The sequence below is a fragment of the Manis javanica genome, chromosome 4, assembly GCF_040802235.1.
Source record: "Manis javanica isolate MJ-LG chromosome 4, MJ_LKY, whole genome shotgun sequence".
NCBI lineage: Eukaryota > Metazoa > Chordata > Mammalia > Pholidota > Manidae > Manis > Manis javanica.
Window position 1 is genome coordinate 74,602,780 of NC_133159.1, and position 20,403 is coordinate 74,623,182.

General features: G+C 37.7%; 1 long non-coding RNA gene across 1 annotated transcript; it reads right to left on the reverse strand.

The window, feature by feature from the left end:
* Window positions 1–283: 283 nt before the first annotated feature.
* LOC108395704 (uncharacterized) lies at window positions 284–12,359 on the reverse strand. Its single transcript, XR_001852730.3, has 3 exons — window positions 12,238–12,359; window positions 11,896–12,060; window positions 284–952 (listed from the first exon to the last, which is right to left on the reverse strand). It is a non-coding gene; the product is annotated as an uncharacterized lncRNA (long non-coding RNA).
* Between the last annotated feature and the right edge of the window lie 8,044 nt (window positions 12,360–20,403).

Below are 20,403 nucleotides of genomic sequence, written 5' to 3' on the forward strand. Positions count from 1 at the left end.
GTTTTTATTATTTTATATCCTTTGTAACCTAAGTTTCTGCTTTACTCAACTCAGGGGATACCCAAGGATGAAAATACCATGTAATTCTCACATAACAATACTTTGCATTAAATCATCCATAGTCTTTGAACTCTTCAGTTGTTGAGATCACTATGAACCTTCTTTTGGGAAACTAGTTTCCATATGAAGTATATATAAATTTCATAAACATTGATGGAAGTGTTTTATTAATATTTACAGCTAAACTTCTGCTCAATTCTTCTGATTATTTGTAATGGTAGGTTAGTACTAAATAACATCAGATATTGTACTAAACTATTTTTCAATTCATGCTTCCAAATAGTTGTGGGTAATTTCTAAAATGGATTCTGAGCAGGGAGAGTCTTAGAGAGGAAAAGGTATCATTAGTATCCCTCCTCGGCTAATTTAGCCAAGTACATTCCACAACTCTCCCAATCAGTATATTAAGCAGATGTGGTCTTTGTCCACCTAGTAAGTTGCGTTAGACCTTTCAACACTCTGCAGTCTTTTTATCACTCAGCTGCCAAGTTCCCTAGGGTAATCATAGACAGCTTGTCAATTTAATTGCAAAGAAACAGGCTTTCTTGTGACCATTCCAATTTTAGCTGCTACTTTAAATTGTACATGATAGTTCTTCCATGCTGTCTGCCCTTTAAACAGTGTGGATCTCTGCAAGCCTCTTAATGGTGATAGAAAGAAGAGGCAAGGCTGAAAATTTAGCTTGCTGGTAGAGCCTATAACATGCATTTTATTAAGTTGCTTCTTTCAGAACAGAAGATTTTCTTTGAGCCCTGTGTGTTGCCATTACCTCACCAATGCTAAATTATTTCTTTTCTTTTCAATGTTCCACTTTCATGCACATTTTCCTCCTTTCTGGGTGATAGAGGATTCATAGGCCATCTGGATTCTGAAACATCTGGACACTGAATTTCTGCAGAGGCGAATCAGAGAAAAGAGACAATCAATGGTACTGGGTCTCTGGAGAGATTTAAATCAATGATATTTTGGTTGTCTTCCTTTTGGAACATGAACACAAAAAGTGAAAGGAAAGCAGCACATCACAGGAACCAGTGTTCCCAGAACACCAAGAGGACGTCAGAAGGTGGGACATTAGTATGAATTGAAGTCAAGAACTGAGTATGCCTCTATATTAAATATCATTTTAGAATTTCCCCCTATTTTTTCAATTGTCATGTGTTTTTTTAATTTAATTTAGTTAAATATACTTTTAACAATGCTAAGGTTAGATGTGCATCATTTGAGTATGGTTTACCTTAAACTATGCATAATTCAATTCAATAAACTTTTACTAATCAAGTATTATATGTAGTCACAAAACTATCATATTAAAAATGTTGATATGTTCAGCTTTATATAATGACTAGACATGGGCACCACTTGGGTAAGTCAAGAAGAGTTACTTTTCTAAGATACACAGAAGAACATTAGTACAAAGAGATAAACAATGTTTCCGGGGACAGTTGCGGTTGTTAGTTTCTGGACCCAAAAAATGAAGAATTGAGATGACAATGTATGAATGAAAGAGGGTCTCAGCAGACCTTTAGAAAGTTCTGGTGCCTTCCTACAAGTTTGGCTCTGTGTGTGTGTGTGTGTGTGTGTGTGTGTGTGTGTGTGTGTGTGTGGTGTGTGTAAGGATCTGCACAAAGACAGAGGCTGCTCTGGAAATGCACAGGCCATCAATCTTGGTGTTAGACCTTGTATAATACAACTACACAGTTCAGTACAGTCTAGTCAGGCATGAGCACAGGGACTATTTATCACCCTCAGCCTTTCCCAGCTAACACAGCTTGGTCCAGTCTTCCCTGAACTTGAGCTATGGAACCAGAACAAGGGTCAGTTGCCCAGCCTGCTCAGTGAGTCACAGGAACAGGCCCTTAGACCAGACTTAAAACTTCTCCTCTGTGCAAAGGCAACTAGACTTAGCTGTCAGGCAAGTGTGAGGAAATGTTTAGATCCTATGATTTATTCCCCATATGACTGCAAATTTTTTTTCTTCACTCTATTTTCTCTGGTAAATATTTGGGCTTTCAACTGATAGATTTTTCTTTCCTGAAAAAAAAAAATGAAATTTCTGTAGAGTACTTTTTAAGAGACATGAGTTTAAAACAAGTAATCTTACACTTCTTCATGCAGTTTTCCTGAACTATGTGATGTTCTGCCATATATAAAAATAGTTAAAACTGTCAGGTGAGGTTGATTTCTAGGAAACCAAAAGAGTTCAAAAGAAAAAGAATGCAGCAGTAAAATTTTAGTAAGTATTTTTTTTAATTAGTCAACCTACATCTAAATATAATAACTATCCAAAATAAGAGACTATAGACATATTCCCCAGTTTTTGCCAGTTCATTGTGTCCTCAATTTCCTCTAACTGCGTCTTCGGTGAGCCCCACAATGAAGTGCAATATTACATGTTCACTTGTATGATATCAACCTTGTATGAAGAGAATGAATAAAAAATGAAGTTCTTAGCTGTGATCTATTTCAGATTAGCCATTTTCATTTATAAAACTGTTTATTTTACTTTGTCAGCTTGAAGGTCAATCCAACTTCAAATTGCATATTGCAGAATTTCAACAAAGATAGATGGCCCATCTCTGCTTCCTTTAAGACTAAAGGTGAAAAGCTGAGTCTTAACGGGGATATTAGGCAGAGCTCTGTGAAATGGACAAGATCACATCGATATTAGACTTGTAAGGACACTTCACTTTGAAGCCAAATCAAGGCCTGAACAGGGCAGCAGATGGCATCACAATTAGCAAGTATTAATTGCGGACATTAACCCAGGACAAGCTGTAAAAGCAAGTTCCAGGAAACACTTGTCATACACTAAAGAAAGAATAAATAACGAAGATCATAATGGCTACCATTTATTAAATACTTACTATATATTAGGGCCTATTTTATGCATTTCAGATAGATTATGTCACTACATCTCTACAATAAATAACTCCTTGAGGTAGGTACTATTGTTTTATTTTACAGATGAAAAAGCTGAGGGATAGGAAGGCTAAGCATCCTGGCCAAGATCACAAAAGTGAGTGTATGAAGGAACAGGACTCAAAGCCAGGCAGAAAGACTCAAAAACCCATATTCTGAATGACAAGTCTACATGTATACTTAGTGTGAAGGCCACCATGAAGGTCTTTTCAGAAAAGACTGTTTTAAAATTTTAAAGGCACCCCAAATTCTTTGTCCAGAGCTTAACTCCCCACAGGCGTCAGAGCTTTAACTCAAATAGATCTTCTCAACATTCCAACCACTCTTCCTGAAGATACTGCCTCCTTTTAGGTTGACTTATTTGGGAAGTAATCTTTTGTCTCCAGTAAGGAAAATAGTTTTGCTTTCTGATTACATGTTTTCCTTTACTGAAAGGACCAAGCTCAGAAACTACTGTGAGATAAATTTCCCATGGAATGAACCAGATTTGTTTTTTCTTTGATGGGAATTTTAGTAATGCCCACAAAATACATAGCTTTCCTAAATCAGTCAATTATAAAAAGGAAGTATGTTTGTATTTGGCAAGTGAATTTAAATAATCTCTTTGTAAGAGGAGCTACTTATTGAAACAATCTTACCATTTTTAACCTTATACCAATTAGTAGCCCCGTCAGCCCCAGCTGAAACCCACCACTTTTTAAAATATTCTTTAAAACAAAAACCAATAATAATTCTTTGTTAGTAAATATAATAATAGCTGACATTTTTATGATCATAGCATTGCTAATATAAGACAAATATTAAAATTGCAAACATCTTAAAATGCGACCTATTCAGGGGTTAACTTGTGGTACATGCATGGGACTAAGAAAATCTTTGAATTTGGGTAAGAACAAAACACTGCACTTTCATAACCCCTGACTTAAATGTTACATTTCCTTGCACTATGAACATAAGGAACCAATCACAATAGCAGTAGCAGTTACCTGTGATTTTGTCACCAACAAAACTCACAGACATTTTCAAATTGTATTACAGTTACTGCAGATATTTCTAAATACACTTTTACCCATCACTACATCAAAATTATAGTAGTTATTAGACAAACTACTACAGCCTGTTATTGAATGTGTTAATAATGGACTCATATATTTCTAGATCACAATGTTTTGATACTTTGCTACCTTTCCATATAATTGGCTTCCTCTGAAGCTCTATACAATTTACTCTATGCGCTTAAGAACTTTATTCTGATAGGAAGTCCATAGGCTTTACCACACTTCCAAGGGGGTCAAAACATTATGAACTCCTAATTAAAAGCCATATTAAATAATTTAGAGTATTCTATGGTCTGAATTATGCCCTCCCAAAATTTATATGCTGAAACCCTAACTCCCAATGTGACTGTATTTGGAAATAGGGACTTTATGGAAGTAACTGAGGTTAAGTGAGGTCATAAGCATGGAGCCCTGACCCAATAGCATTCATGCCCTTAGAAGAGACACCAGAGCTCACCCACAGTCTGTGCAAACCAGAAAGAGAGCTCTCACCAGAAACCAACCACGCGTGCACCCTAATCTTGAAGTTCCAGCCTTTAGAACTGTGAAAACATAAATTCTATTGTTTAAGTCACCCCGTCTGTGTTACTCTGTTACGCAGCTGGAGTCAACTGACACAGGGCAATACTATGTTTTTCCATTCCGAAGGCTTCCTTGCTCCTTCCTTAAGTTGTAAGCCTGGATGCCTTTGGGGAATTCATTGCACTCCTCCACCAGCTTTCAAGACCCAGAGCCACTTTTAAGCCAAAGTCCTGTGAGTTATATAAATAAATGTCATAAAAAGGAACCAACCTATTTAGACAATAATAACATTTTAAATACAGTTGCCATTTGTCAGAAGTAGGTGGCAATTGCTGCAACTGCTTTCAGATTCTACTTCTATCAGCAACATTGTTTTTACAAGTCCTCTGTGATCCAACTCCCTTCTGAGACACTCAACAGTTTCTGGTATACACAGTGACTTTGCAGGCCCCTGCCCCACAGAGAACACCATAATTCACCCAATTAGGCAGCTGCGTGTCTTGATTGCAGGTGGCTAATGTGAAAGGGATTTTTGTTAAGGACCCATATTCCTACAGCAGCTCTATAGCCTACTTCAAAAAAACACACCATACCATTTCTGGCTAACCTTAAAACAATCACATTAAAATAACGAGGACTGTCAGTAGAGCAATTTTATAAATAGCTAAAATTAAACAGAGCAAAACTGGCAGTGCTAATGCATAAGCAAAGAACTGACTTCCTCCATTTCATTGAGAATTCCTGATAGCAAACTGCAGTATGTTTATTATACATTAATTCAACACAGCATTCAAAATGAATTTATGCCCTGGCTGAAGGGTACGATATTGAAACTAAATATTATTTATTATCTTAATATTAGTAACTATACTAAAAAAATCATGTTAACAATTCAGAGTGTTTAAAAGCTGAGGATACCATAGCTCTACTTACCAACCAACTGCTCTTGTCTTAATTTATGCAAGTATGGCCTATAGCTAAAAGCTTTGTGTATTTGTTTCCCCATGGTATTAGTGCTCAAAAATAGGACACTCTTTCAAGGGCACCTTATAAACACAGAACTATAATTTATTTGGCAAATTAAAGCTCATATAAAATGTGCACACAGAGGTACAGATTAACATATTTAATTTCAACATTACCTGCAAACCTATTTTTCCCATACACTGTTCTAATTAGTCATATAAAATCGAGTCTGTGTATTATAAGCAATTATTTTAGTGGAAATAGAAACTGGATCTGAATTAAATATACTGTAAAAAGATAACACTTTTATGGAAATTAATATATTCATTTGTATATAGAAAGTGTGTTCTAGTTAAATGGCATGAGAATGTTGAGCATTCAAAACCTGACCGCAGTAAAATTTGAGATTTTTTATGATTTAATAATTCAGAACAATATGCAATCTTGGTAATATACCAATATATATATTTTGATGATATTTCCAAGTTTCCAAATCCCTAATAACTATGAGATTCACTTTATATGGTGGAATTTTTCCTATTACGAATATTTACTCCCCCTACAGTTGAATGTGCAAGTTGTTTGTGAACACTTTATTTAGCAAATGTCTCTTTTCCTATTAACCCTATACCAGGAATTACAATGGGGCAAATACCATACTCACATTGCATTAAAATAGGTGCAATAGATGTTGATAAAATACTATGCTTGTAAATAAATTGAAGCTATAACTTTAGTGGCAGGATTGTTAAGTTTATTGTTAACTTTCTAAAAGTTGCATAAACTGACATAAAGACCACCACTTAAGGAGATTTTTGAAAGGAGCACAATTAAATTCAAGCCACTTGACTTAGCACAGGGCTTATGAAGGAATGAACCCATGGCCAGGATGGTAAGCTTCTCCTCAGGTCTCAGCGCAAACATCATCTCCCCAGAGAAACATAAATAAAAAATAAATCTTTATTATTTGGTCTCCCCACTACAGTAAACTCCAAAGAGATAGGGACTGAATCATTTAGTACTGATCTTGGCACAAAGAAGTTGTTCAATGTACCATTTTTTGAATGAATGAATGAGTGAGCTAAAGTGATTTTTCTTCAAGATATTTGTTTAAGATCATTTAGTATTTGGTGTCAAGAAATCTTAGATTTCTGAGCAGGTTTTTATGATTATTCTCTTTGATCAAAGATCTGCTGCTCATTATATTCACTAAAAAACTGGACTAGAAGAATTGTGTCCTTCCTCTTTTCTGTACCTTACCATACAGATGAGAATTGGTCATAGATTTCAGTGCATATTGTGTGAGGAGACCCCATAGAACTCTGTGAAGGATATACTACCCCATATGGCCCCAGGTCATTCTTCCCACAAAGTACTACAAACCCCCAACTATCGCTTCTAACTCCTATCCATGCTAACTACACTCTTACCACTCTCAGCTTTCCAGAAAAGTTTCCTAATTTAGGAAAATTGCAACTAGAAAATCAACCATTTGAAACACACTAAGATTCAGCATATTACTTGTTTCAAATGTTGTCAACCTTTGGTTTGTCCAGCTTCAGGAAAGACAAGCCCACAGAACTTATTAGAATGTATTGTAATGTCAAACCATTCTTCCTCCTACTTCTCCTAAATCTTTAGTAGAGGTTTTTCTTGTTGTTGTTGTTGTTGTTTCCTTTTTGGGATTCTCTGGGTAGATTGAAAACAGCTTGTCATTGCTCATTAACCACGACCTGGTCTAACATTACAACACAAGACAAACAGGACCAGCCACCTGGGCTTTTCCCTAACATTCATTATTGTACATGCCTGTTTCTAGTCCTCTTTCCAGTTTAAAAAGGCTTTCACCAATCTCAGTCTGAGGGTCACACCACCAGGCCTACCATACCTGGTTTCTATTATTCCTCTTCAGCTTTGTAGGTTTTAATTTTTTTTTAATAAAATGACTGAAACATTAAAGATTACTCATAATCTTGCCTGGTTTGGGTTTAATCATTGTAACTCAAAAGCCTGTTTTGCTACTTGGCCATTCATCCTGCTCTCTCCCAGGTCTTTAATATAAATTTTAAGCAGAAATTTCGAGTATACTGTCCTTGAAAGACTTCATTATTAACTTCTTTCCAACTAACTGAGTCTAATTCATTGCTTAGCATTTTGAATGGTTTCCCATTGCTCATAAGTGCAAAATCTTCACAAGGCATATGGCCCCTCTAGGAAGACCCCACCCCCACCCCTGACAGAGCCCTGTGGGTAAATCACAACATTTCCAGAAACTCTCCCGTGGCCTTAGTGCATCTCCATGTCAATAGGTGATGACGAGGGTGAGCGAGGGCATATCTGGACCAGAGAGGTTGGCTGGGGCCCCTTTTGGCAGCCGCGACAGGAGAGACGTGGGTGAGCAGAAATGGACGACTGCTTGTAAAGCAATAAACGGGTTTCTGCCATGTTATTTCTCCCTTTGACTGATTTCGGTTCAAAGGTATATCGCTCCGGGATTTCTACCCCCGGAGTTACAACCTCACAAGGCCTGCGCTGTTGGTCTGACCTCGTGGCTTCAGTGGCTTCAGCGACACCAGTCACCTCCTCAGGCGGCCAGGCAGGCTCCCGCCTTAGGGTCCTTGCACTTACTCGTCTTTCATCTTGGAACCCTCTGCACCCAGATACCGTCGTGAATAATCCCTCACCTCCTTCAAAGCTTTCATTTTTTTCTCTATAGTAACTGTCACCTTCTAACATTCTCTATAATCTACTTATTTCTTACATCTATTATTTATTGCCTATACTCCCCACAAGAGTATCAGCTTTCTGAGGTCAGGGACATGGTTCATTGATACGTCCCAAGTACCTAAAATACAGTGGGCTGTCAACTATTTATGATGAAGGTAGAGGAGCTTCCATACGAACTGCAGTTTGCAAGTGTTTTCACGTCATTTTAAGGATAAATGAAATAGTATGTGTGAAAGTGTTTTATGGGTTAAAAAGAATCCTTTAATGAATACCCCAAACTATTCCTCCTACAGAAGTCACCACTACTTAATCTATTTACACAAACACATAATAACTATAGTGTTATTTCATGTGAGTTTTTTAAATACGGAACAGCATCATAAGATTGAAAAACAAAAACCCTTTGCAACGTGTAAAGTTCTGTATGTGTGTGACATTTTGTTACTTGGGGATTAAGGTATTCTCAAAACAAGTGATGGATTATAGATTTTTGCAGTGACCCTATACCTTAACCCCACCATGACCCTTGACTATCCCTCTCCTGAAAAATGGAATGCCCTATGAAAATACAAATAAATACACTTTCCTAAAAGTGAGGAAAAGATTAGGGAGCTAAAATTCGCTTTTCTAAGAGACAGTCCATTTGGTTTGCCATTCTCCAAGCATTCTGAAGGGTTCTAGTGGGATATATATTCAATTTCCGAAAAAGTGCTGAGAGTTCTAGGCTCAAAATCATCACAAAACAGGATATTTTGTCAATGTTCTGGACAGTTGATCATCTGTCTACTTCTAATTTCTGACTTCAAAGTTGAGGTAAATTATAATTTATTGCTACTTGTTTCTAAAATATTTGTTTTTCGACTATCTAACTTACTGAATATTTCATCTTTATTACCCACATAAAATAACCATAAGCACTAACATAAACATTTTCTTGAATGAAAAACACTAATTGGTCCCTTTGAAATGTTTTTTCCCCTACTGCTTATTTGCCTTAAAAGTAGATTATACCACTTTCTCTTTTAAAGACCATGTCTTGTTATATTTTTTGTAACTTTGCCAATTTTTATATAATTTTTACAGTCATCATTAATATTTTTTAATTAATTATGATTTCTAAACAAGTTAAAATAAGCCTATAATAGGTTCATTGCAGTTTAACCCAATAAATCTAGCAACTGAAATTGAAAGTTTGAGTCAATGGAGCCATGCTGGGGTATCATTGCCAATTTAGCTAGCTATCAAAAGTAATCCATTATGATACAGTTTATTACAAAGTACATTTAACACATTAATTATTAATCCACAGTGAAAAGCTTTTACCAAAAGCCTGTCCTTGGATTGCTTTGTTTTCCCAAGTAGTTAGGTTCTACAGTTTTGTAATCGAAGATTAGTGTTTGGCGCCTTAATCAAATTCCCAAAGTTCTGTAATGTCTCTTTTTATTGCCAGTAAATCCAGATGGAAGTGGCTTTTAGTGTTATTAAGTGTGAGTTTATCAACATTATCTAGGAAGCCCGCACGTTGCACAGTGCCCATATAAGAACCTTCAGAATCATACTTGATAAACATAACATGCAAGTCCAAAGGTTTAAGAACAAAATGAAACTTTAGTATGTAAATTAAAACTCTCTGTTGGCACCTAAAAAGCATCTCAGATAGAGTTCTTATTCACAAATTATATATTAGAGCAAAGCTTCTCATTAATAAGGTTTTTAAAACTATAGACACAGTTCCCAAAATAGACCTGAACTAAAATTTGAGGAAGAAAGTAATAACAAGTCAAAAAAAATATTCTCTCCTGACTCAGGAGTAGGGGTGGGGGATAGACTGGGCCCTATGACAGGGGCAAATGTAAGCTAAGCTTATATGTAGGAATTATCTGCTGTTACAGAATATTTCTACATGAAAAGGCTAACATAAAATTAATAGTGCCACTAAATTATGTTTTCTACCTTTATCTTGCATCTACCTACCACTTCAGCATTTTATTTAAAAAATAAATAAATAAGGGAGAAATGTGGGATTCACATATAAATTAAGTATAAAAATCAAATGAGTAATCATATCTGACTTGATTGTTTATAGTTCATGATGCGTGATCAAAACCGGAAGTTTCTGTGATATGACTGCCCTTGCACTGTTCACCATGTAAGAACTTACTCACTATGTAAGAACTTGTGCACCATATAAGAACTTGTTCATTATGCTTCAGAAGATTGGAGACTGTTGAGAATTAGGCTTGGGGTTGATTAATGATTGTGCATTGAGTCCCCTATACAGAATTTTATTGTTGTTAACAACCATTTGATCAATAAATATGAGAGATGCCCTCTCAAAAAAAAAATTAATAGTGCCAACTCCTACGGAGTTGCCTGGAATATAACTTTTGCAGGCATGTATTCCAATTGTTGATCCTTCCATTAAGACCCAGAAAAAGTCACCTCATTTGCAACTCCAAAACTCAATTCATATGCTAAGAAAAAAGTGAGGTCATCAATATATGGAGTGTTTAAAATGTTTTACATCCTCCAACTTCTAATATTATTTCCTTGAATAGTTCAGCTTTCAAAATCAACATGTTCATTTATAAAGCTAAAAAAAATGGTAGTGGTCATTATTGTTTATGGAGGTCCCAGAGCAAACTCCTGAGATGTACATTCACTGCAAAGTCCAGTGTGTCTGATGCTCTGTCTGTGTTGAATATCAGCCTCATCACCCCTCATTCCTCAGGATGTACACCATGAGCCCAGTGGAGAACAGAACAGTGTGGATGGAGGGTCAAGGATGCATGGGTCAGGCTAAAATCTGGCCCTAGGGCAGGGGCTTCAGAGGAGAGTGGTTTTCAGAACAGCATGGTGAAGTAGCAGGAGGGTCCTCAGCCTGCATGTGCTGCTGCCCGCAAAGGCCAAAGCCAAAATCACAGCTAGAACTAAGCCCTGCATTATTAGTCTTTGCAAGAAACAGAGTGCACAAGAAAGTCAAATGTGCTCTGTAGCCTAGTACCAGGGCTGACACAGGTGAGAGGCAGGTGTGCCTCCACTTGGACAGGGGCCAAGGAATTGGCATGGGTATGCAGCCACAGCAATGTCTCAAGTGGTGGCAATGGCAATCCCTTCCCAGAAGCCCTGTTTGGGAGCAGGAAGAGATAATGTCACAACACTGGAGTACAGGAAATCCTTTTTGTTTATCCCTACTCTCACCCAAGGACTTACTGCAATAATCAGAAAAGATTTGGGGCAAGTGTGGAGAGATAATCCTGAAATTCATTCTTTGACTCTTCTTGGTGCCTTATTACACAGCCTTGACTATGTGACACAGAACGCCACACCGCAACCACTCCTCCTCTGGAACTTGTAGCACCCCTCAGTGGCCCCTAACTGAGCATCCAACCTGCAATGTGCAGTCCAAAAAGAATCCCACTGGCAAAGCAACAAGCTGCCTCCAGAACTTTTGTGGTCAAGGAGTGAAAGAGAGGCTGGGAAGCAGAGTCAAGTTTTCTCCTCCAAATATTTTCCCCCAGTGAGATATACCTAATACGTGAAAGTCGAGTAGAGTAATTAGCCACTTAATGGCCTCTCCTACCCACTGATCTGTGTGAGTTCTTTATACCTTATGTTAAGAAAGCCAAATGCAGCTCCTTACCTGCCTCTATGCAGCATTGCTGAGCACGCAGTCCAGCAAGTCATTTGCTTGATGCATCATCATAAGAAGTTAGGATGACCGATTTTAACATCTATCTCCATCCTTTGATTCTCAATTTACCAGTCTTTGCTCTTGTTGACAGTTTTTAGGTAAGAGGCGGTTCATCTAAAAAGAATAAGCATTTTTTACTTTATGTGCACTTGGTCAGCAGGATTCACCCCTAAAAGTTTTAGGTCAAAATAACTCTGGGCCATTGTACATGCCCCCTCTGGTCATCACAGGAGTAAAACAGAGCCCTGTCTTTTTATTATAAAGGAAACCACAGTTGAACCAATGCCTCACCATAAAGTAAAAGGCGAGTGACAAATTAAAGAGGAAGTTCTGTCTAGCAATTTTGGGTGAAAGCCCTTAAAATTTTTAGTTGTAGGATTATTTAGGCATGACAGTATACAGCCAAGTAAGGGAGCCTACCTGTTATAAAAAGGAATTTGTGTGAACTTAGAAAAAAGTGTCCTTAAAACTAGAAAAAAGAATTTTTTACCATGTTATTTAAATAGTAACCCATTAACCTTTTACACAGTCATCAAATCATCTATGGCTACATTTTTTCATTGGCTCAGTGTTTGAATCAAGGCTTCAGACCAATTTTGTTTCACTAACCCTACAGAAATAGCACTAGAAATTGGATTTCATGTGCATTTATTGTCATTGTTATTTTTCTAACCAGTGGACTGTGTCATCACCAACATCAGCTTCTGACCAGAAAAAAGGCATCAAGATAAAGCTTCCCCTTAGTAAGGTGCTTGCTGCATGTGCTAACAAATGGCCCCAAAACTTGCATTGATCTCATTAGGGATAGAATCACTTATGAAGTATTTATTATATACTAGAAACTGTGCTAAATACTTTGTATTCATCTGACATAGATAATGGACACCCAATAAATATGGGTTGGTGGAAAAAAGGAAGGGGGAAGGAGGGAAAAAAGGAAGGAAGGAGGGAAGAAAGAAAGTTTCAGTATAATTTGTTCATAACTTGGAGCCTTTTCTTTTTTGGAAGTCATTTTAAGAACTTGAAAAACAAGTTGTTGAACAGGTAGAAATATTCCTTCTTTCCATTGAATTTGTTGAAGCAGGTCCCAAAACTGACCAGAAACATGCCCAAATTGCCTGTTGATTTTTGCACTTACAGCCTTCCATTATGAATATCTCTGCTGCCTGCAGCTAAGAGACTCCTCACAGACAGTGTAAACAGACGGTGAGGGCACAGTCCAGGCCAGCACCCAGGTGTCATCTAAAGAGATACATTCAGCTCCAAATCCTGTCCAGACACTCATTACAAACAGGTTTCAGGATGTCTTCTATGGATTTAAGCCAGGTTTTTACATTGTCCATATCCCAAAAAGATGATCTGTCCCAATGCATGAACTTTCAAATAACAATAACAGTTATTTGATTATAACAAAGAAGGAGAAAAGAAAATGACCAGCCCCCCAGTGATGCAGAGCCTGAGCAATTGGAGATGAACTGGCCTGCAGGAGGAGCTACGCCGTATTACTGAATTTCAGCAAGCTATTTGGAATGATTTTGTGACTAAGCATGAAATCAGAATTATACTACCTCGAAGTGCTGTAGACACTTTCCTTCATTATTTCATTTTTTTTTCTATGCTGGTGCTTCATTAGAGCTGACAAAATAACTACACAGACTACAAAAGGAAATGTGTATCCCTTTATTCCATTGAGTTAGAAGGATTTGGTGGGGAGTGTTATTGTTTATGGTAACTCTTACTGACCATATTGTTTCTGTAGTTATTATTATTATTATTATTTTATTATTATTATCAACATCAAACTAGTCCTCTACATCCACATATTTATGCATCTGCAAAACAATAAAGACAAACAGCCATTCAAATGGAATTTGTGTTTCTTACTCTGTTTACAACCCAGCCAGATTCCACCTACTTTCCATTCACCTCCTAACCCACAGCCTGAACTTTTATTTGCTGATGATTTCCATCATTTATGGCTTGATAGTCTAGAAGAGAAAAATTATCTTACAAAATGCAGAAAAATGTATTTAATTAAGAAATCCTTTAAAAATTATGACTAGAAATAAACTTTTCTAGTCTGAGAAATGACATCATTGTTAACCTGTAAGAATCATCATATTTATTGATACAATCATAGAATAATTCACATTTAAGTTGTAAACAGAAGAAGATGGCCACTATCCTACTGTTGTTGCTTCCATTGAATATTATCCCGGAGGTCTTATAACAATAAGGTAAGAAGTAAAATAAAGTATATAAAAAATTAGAAAAGACAAAAGTGCCTTTTCTATGCAATGTGATTATCTATAGAGTATTTTCAAGATAACTTACAAACTACTGAAACCAATAACAGAGTTCAGCAGTGGTCTGACAGCAGTAATTGACTAGCTAACACATATTGAATTCTTAATGTGGGCCAGACACATTTCTAGGTACTTTCCATATATTATTAACTAATATAATACAACAGCCCCTTGAGAATGATACAATTACTATTTCCAAATTAGATTGATGTTCATAAAGGTAAATTAACTTACTGTTATATGTTGAATTGTGTTCCCCAAAAGATATGTTGGAGCCATAACTCCTGGAACTTGTGAATATGATCTTATCGACAATCAGATATTTGCAGATGTAACCAAGTAAGGTGAGGCCTTCAGGGTGACCCCTAATCCAGTATGACTGATGCCCTCGCAAGAGGAGGTAAATTCCAGCACAGACCCACAACATAGGGAGAGCCACGTGACAACAAAATCCTTACAGCAAAGGAATGCTGACGATTGAGGACGACCACCCGGCACTAGGAGAGAAAGGAGGCATTCCCCTGCAGTTTGTAGAGGGAGCATGGCCCTCCCACCACCTTGATTTCAGACTTCCAGCTCCAGAACTGGGAGCAATGAATATCTGTTATTTTAAGCCACCCAAAATTTGAGATACTTTGTTAGGGAGGCCCTAGCAAACTAATAAACTTGACAAGGGTCACTCAGCTAGTAAAATGACAAAGCCAGGACATGAGATCAGCGTACTAAAACCAATATACCCTACATGAGCAAAACCAAGTTAGAAAATGTGATGTAAAAACAGATACTATTCACAACTACATAAACAACAAGCAACCTTGAAATAAATGTAATAAATAATGTTCAGGATACAGTCGATTCTCATTATTTGTGGTAATTATGTTCCATAAAGTTGCCACAAACATTTAAGTAGGAAATACTGAACCATTTGCTCCTGGGGGAAATAGAGAGTCAGGTTCCTGCAAGTCTCTGGTCATATTTTCACCAACTGATCAATATATAACCATGTTTAATGTGTTTCTGTTTAAAAAGACTTTATCTAAAAAGTATTGTTGATTCATTAACACTGAGCTCATGACCAACAGTACTATAACTCATGACAGAACAAAGTTCATGCTGCATGTGTATTTTCTCTGTAAGGCACTTCACAGCCTTCTTGCACTTAGGAAGAGACAGCACTTCAGCACTATGCTTGAGGGCCCTTATATTTACTTATTTATTATTAACTTTTTTGATTAAGGTATCATTGATATACAATCTTATGAAGGTTTCACATGAGCAACATTGTGGTTATTACAGTCACCCATACTGTCAAGTTGCCCCACACACACCCCATTGCAGTCACTGCCCATCAGCATAGTAAGATGCTATAGTCACTACTTGTCTTCTCTGTGCTATACTCCCTTCCCTGTGCCCTCCTACATTAAATGTGCTAATCATAATACCTCTTAATCCCCTTCTCCCTCCCTCCCCACCAGCCCTCCCTAACCCCTTCCCTTTGGTAACTGTTAGTCCCTTCTTGGAGTCTGTGAGTCTGCTTCTCTTTAGTTCCTTCAGTTTTTGCTTTGTTGTTACACTCCACAAATGAGGGAAGTCATTTGGTACTTGTCTATCTCTGCCTGGTTTATGTCACTGAGCATAATACCCTCTAGCTCCATCCATGTTATTGCAAGTGGTAGGATTTGTTTTCTTCTTATGGCTGAATAATATTCCATTGTGTACCACAACTTCTTTAGCCATTCATCTACTGATGGACAATTAGGTTGCCTCCAGATCTTGGCTATTGTAAATAGTGCTGCAATAAACATATGACTACATATGTCTTTTTGAATATGGGATCCTGTTTTCTTAGGGCAAATTCCTAGGAGTGGAATTCCAAGGTCAAATAGTATTTCTATTTTTGGATTTTTGAGGAATCTCAATATTGCTTTCCACAATGGTTGAACTACTTTATATTCCCACCAGCAGTGTAGGAAGGTTCCCTTTCTCCACACCCTCATCAGCATTTGTTGTTGTTTGTCTTTTGAATGTTGGCCATCTTAACTGGTATGAGGTGATATCTCATTGTAGTTTTAATTTGCATTTCCCTAATGATTAGCAATGTGGAGCATCTTTTCATGTGCCTGTTAGCCATCTGAATTTCTTCTTTGGAGAAACATCTGTTCATATCCTCCACTCATTTTTTAATCAGGTTATTTGCTTTTTGGGTGTTGAGGCATGTACACTCTTTATATATTTTGGATGTTAACTGCTTTTTGGATATGTCATTTATGAATATATTCTCCCTTGAGAGCCCCTTTTAAAAAGTAAAATCACCCAAAAAAGGGCACAAAAATGTAGAAAACATGGTACTACAAAAACTGTAAAAAGTACACTTATGTTTACAATATGATAGCCAAAATAAGAAGGCAAAGCATCACCTTGTTGGAACTCAGTTGGGAACTGTGTTCCCAAATACATGTCAAATTTTTATGATTTATGAGCTCAAATTTTTCACCACTCTGCACATGTTCGTGAATGACCATGAAAGCACAGGGAGTATTGACATGGGGGTCACAAATACATTTTAGGAAATAGGCAAATTCACAATTATTAAATTCATTAATAATGAGGACCAAATATATTTACAGATAAAATTATAAAACCTTCTAAAAGTAGGTCATTTAGAGGTATCAGGGAGAAAAGATGGCAGAGTGAGTAGTGTGGCAGAAATCTCCTCCAAAAACCACATATACTTTGAAAATACAGCGAATACAACTAATCCTAAAAGAGTGACCAGAAGTAACAGTACACCAGCCAGTCTACATCTGGGAGAAGTTAACATCTCATGGGAAAGAGTAAGGTAATAAGCTGTGACTTGGCAGGACCTGAGCACTCCCCCAACCCCAGCTCACAGGTGGGAGGAAAAGAATCAGAGCAGGGAGGGAGTGGAAGCACAGGATTGCTAAATACCCAGCCCTAGAAATCTACAGTGCATGGTGGTCTGGAGCACAGACCCATATTGCATGGTGCTCTGGAGATTTGAGGGGCTGAAAAGCAGTGCGAAGCTAAAACTGTGAACAGTTCCCCACAACAGGCTGCCCTGGGACAAAAGAAAAGCAGGCACTTTAAGGGACCTCTCAACAATCAGAGGGCAGCTAAAGGGGCAAGGGTTTGGGAGAAAGAACAGGTGGAAAAAATCATCCTGGCACACTCAGCCCAGCAGGCTGGGAACTTTCAGAAGCTTCAGGTGTCCTGTTCCTCTGGTTGGCAATGCAGCTCCAAGGCCCCTCACAGCAATAAACATCCTGCCCCTCCTTCCTCCCTGCAGGCACCTACTCGCAAACCGGCTGTCCCCACCATTGCTGCAGACCAGCCAGAGGGCAACCGTGCCTACACCAACTACACAGCCTAACAGAGAGGCTTCTCTCTGCACGTGGCTAACCGGCCCAGATGTAGATGCTGCGTCTTGAGTGCAGTTGACCATCACAGACAGCAGAGAAGGGTGCTGAAACTGGAAACCACAGAGAGACTTTGTTATTGGGGCAGAACCTGCGCCACTTGCCTGTGACCCCCACCAGTGCCCTAGGCCATCACGTGGGCCACCCCACCCACAGCAGCTTAGGGAGGAGATTAACCCAGAGGCTGCTCCCTGCGTGTGGTTAACCAGCACAGAGAATGGAGACAGGCATGGTAACCGGCAAGCAGGAAGGGACTATTTCTTCCCAGCTAACACCTGCACCACTCGCCAGCAACCACTCCCATTGCTCCGGGACTATAAAAAGGCAGACGAATCTTGTTCAAAATTCCTCAAACACCAGAAAGACGGCTTAGTGAGACTGAAATCACAAATCTTCCTGAAAAAGAATTCAAAATAAAAATCATAAGCATGCCAGTGGAGATACAGAAAAATATTCAAAAGCTAAAGGACAAATTGAGGAGGGAGATAACTTAAAAGAAACAAACTGGAGGTATTTAAAAGCAGATTAGGTGAGTTAGAAGGGACAGTGAATGGAATAGAACAAGAGAACAGGAATACAGAGAAGCTGAGGCAGAGTAAAAAAAAAAGGATCTCTAGTAATAAAAGAATATTAAGAGAACTGTGTGACCAATCCAAAAGGAAGAATATTTGCATTATAGGGGTACCAGCAGAAGAAGAGAGAGGAAAAGGGATAGAAAGTGTCTTTCAAGAAATAATTGCTGAAACTTCCCCAATCTGGGGAAAGAAATAGTCTCTCAGGCCATGGAAGTTCACAGATCTCCCAACACAAAGGACCCAAGGAAGACAACACCAAGTCATATAATAATTAAAATGGCAAAGATCAAGGACAAGGACAGAGTATTAAAAGCAGCCAGAGAGAGGAAAAAGATCACCTATCAAGCTATCATCAGACTTCTCAGCAGAAACCTTACAGGCCAGAAGGGAGTGGCATGATGCAATGAAACAGAAGGGCCTCAAAGCAAGAATACTCTACCAGGCAATATTATCATTTAAATGGAATGAGGGAGTAAAAAATTCCCAGATAAGCAAAAGTTGAAGTAATTTACCTCCTACAAACCATCTCTACAGTGTATTTTAAAGGGACTGCTCTAGATGGAAGTGTGCTTAATGCTACAGAGCTGTCACCAGAGAAAATAAAACCACAGCAAAGGAAGTAGACCAACTAAATACTAACCAAATGCAAAATTAAATCAGCTACCCACAAAGTCAGTCAAGGGATACACAAAGAGTGCAGAATATGACACCTAGCATATAAAGGGTGGAGGAGGAAGAAAAAGAAGGGAGAGAAAAAAGAATGTTCAGACTGTGTTTATAAAAGCATAAAAAGTGAGTTAAGGTAGATGGTTAGATAGTAAAGAAGCTGCCCTTGAACCTTTGGTAACCACGAATCCAAAGCCTGCAATGGCAGTAAGTACACATCTATCAATAATCATGTGAATATAAATGAACTGAATGCACCAATCAAAAGACATAGAGTTACAGAATAGATAAAAAAGAAGACCCATCTATTTGCTGCCTACAAGAGACTCACTTTAAACCCAAAGACATAGACAGACTAAAAATAAAGGGATGGAAAAAGGTATTTTATGCAAACTATAGGGAGAAAAAAGCAGGTGTTGCAGTACTTGTATCAGACAAAATAGACTTAAAACACAGAAAGTCACAAGAGACAAAGAAGGACATTACATGATAATAAAGGTGTTAGTCCAACAAGAGGATATAACCATTATAAATATCTATGCACCCAACACAGGAGCACCAACATATGTGAAGCAAATACTAACAGAATTAAAGGAGGAAATAGAATGCAATGCATTCATTGTAGGAGACTTCAACACTCCACTCACTCCAAAGGATAGATCCACCAGACAGAAAATAAATAAGGACACAGAGGCACTGAACAACACTAGAACAGATGGACCTAACAGACATCTACAGAGCACTCCACCCAAAAGCAGTAGGATACACATTCTTCTCAAGTGCACATGGAACATTTTCCAGAATAGACCATATACTAGGCCACAAAAAAAGCCTCAGAAAATTCAAAAAGTTTTACATTGTACCAACCAACTTCTATGATCACAAAGGTATGAAACTAGAAATAAACTGTACAAAGAAAACAAAAAGGCTCACAAACACATTGAGGCTTAACAACATGCTACTAAATAATCAATGGATCAATGACCAAATCAAAACAGAGATCAAGCAATATATGGAGACAAATGAAAATAATAGTGCAACACCCAACTTCTGTGGGACTCAGTGAAGGCAATTCTAAAATGAAAGTATATAGCAATCAAGGCCTATTTAAAGAAGAAAGAACAATCCCAAATTAACAGCCTAAATTCACAATTATGGAAACTGGAAAAGGAAGAACAAATGAAGCCTAAAGTTAGCAGAAGGAGGGACATAATAAAGATCAGAAAAGAAATAAATAAAATTGAGAAGAATAAACCATAGAAAAAAATTAATGAAACCAAGAGCTGGTTCTTGGAGAAAATAAACAAAGTAGATAAACCCCTAGTGAGACTTATCAAGAAAAAAAGAGAATCTATACACATAAACAGAATCAAAAAAGAGAAAGGAAAAATCCCTATGGACACAACAGATACAAAGAATTATTAGAGAATACTATGAAAAATTATATGCTAACAAACTGGATAACTGAGAAGA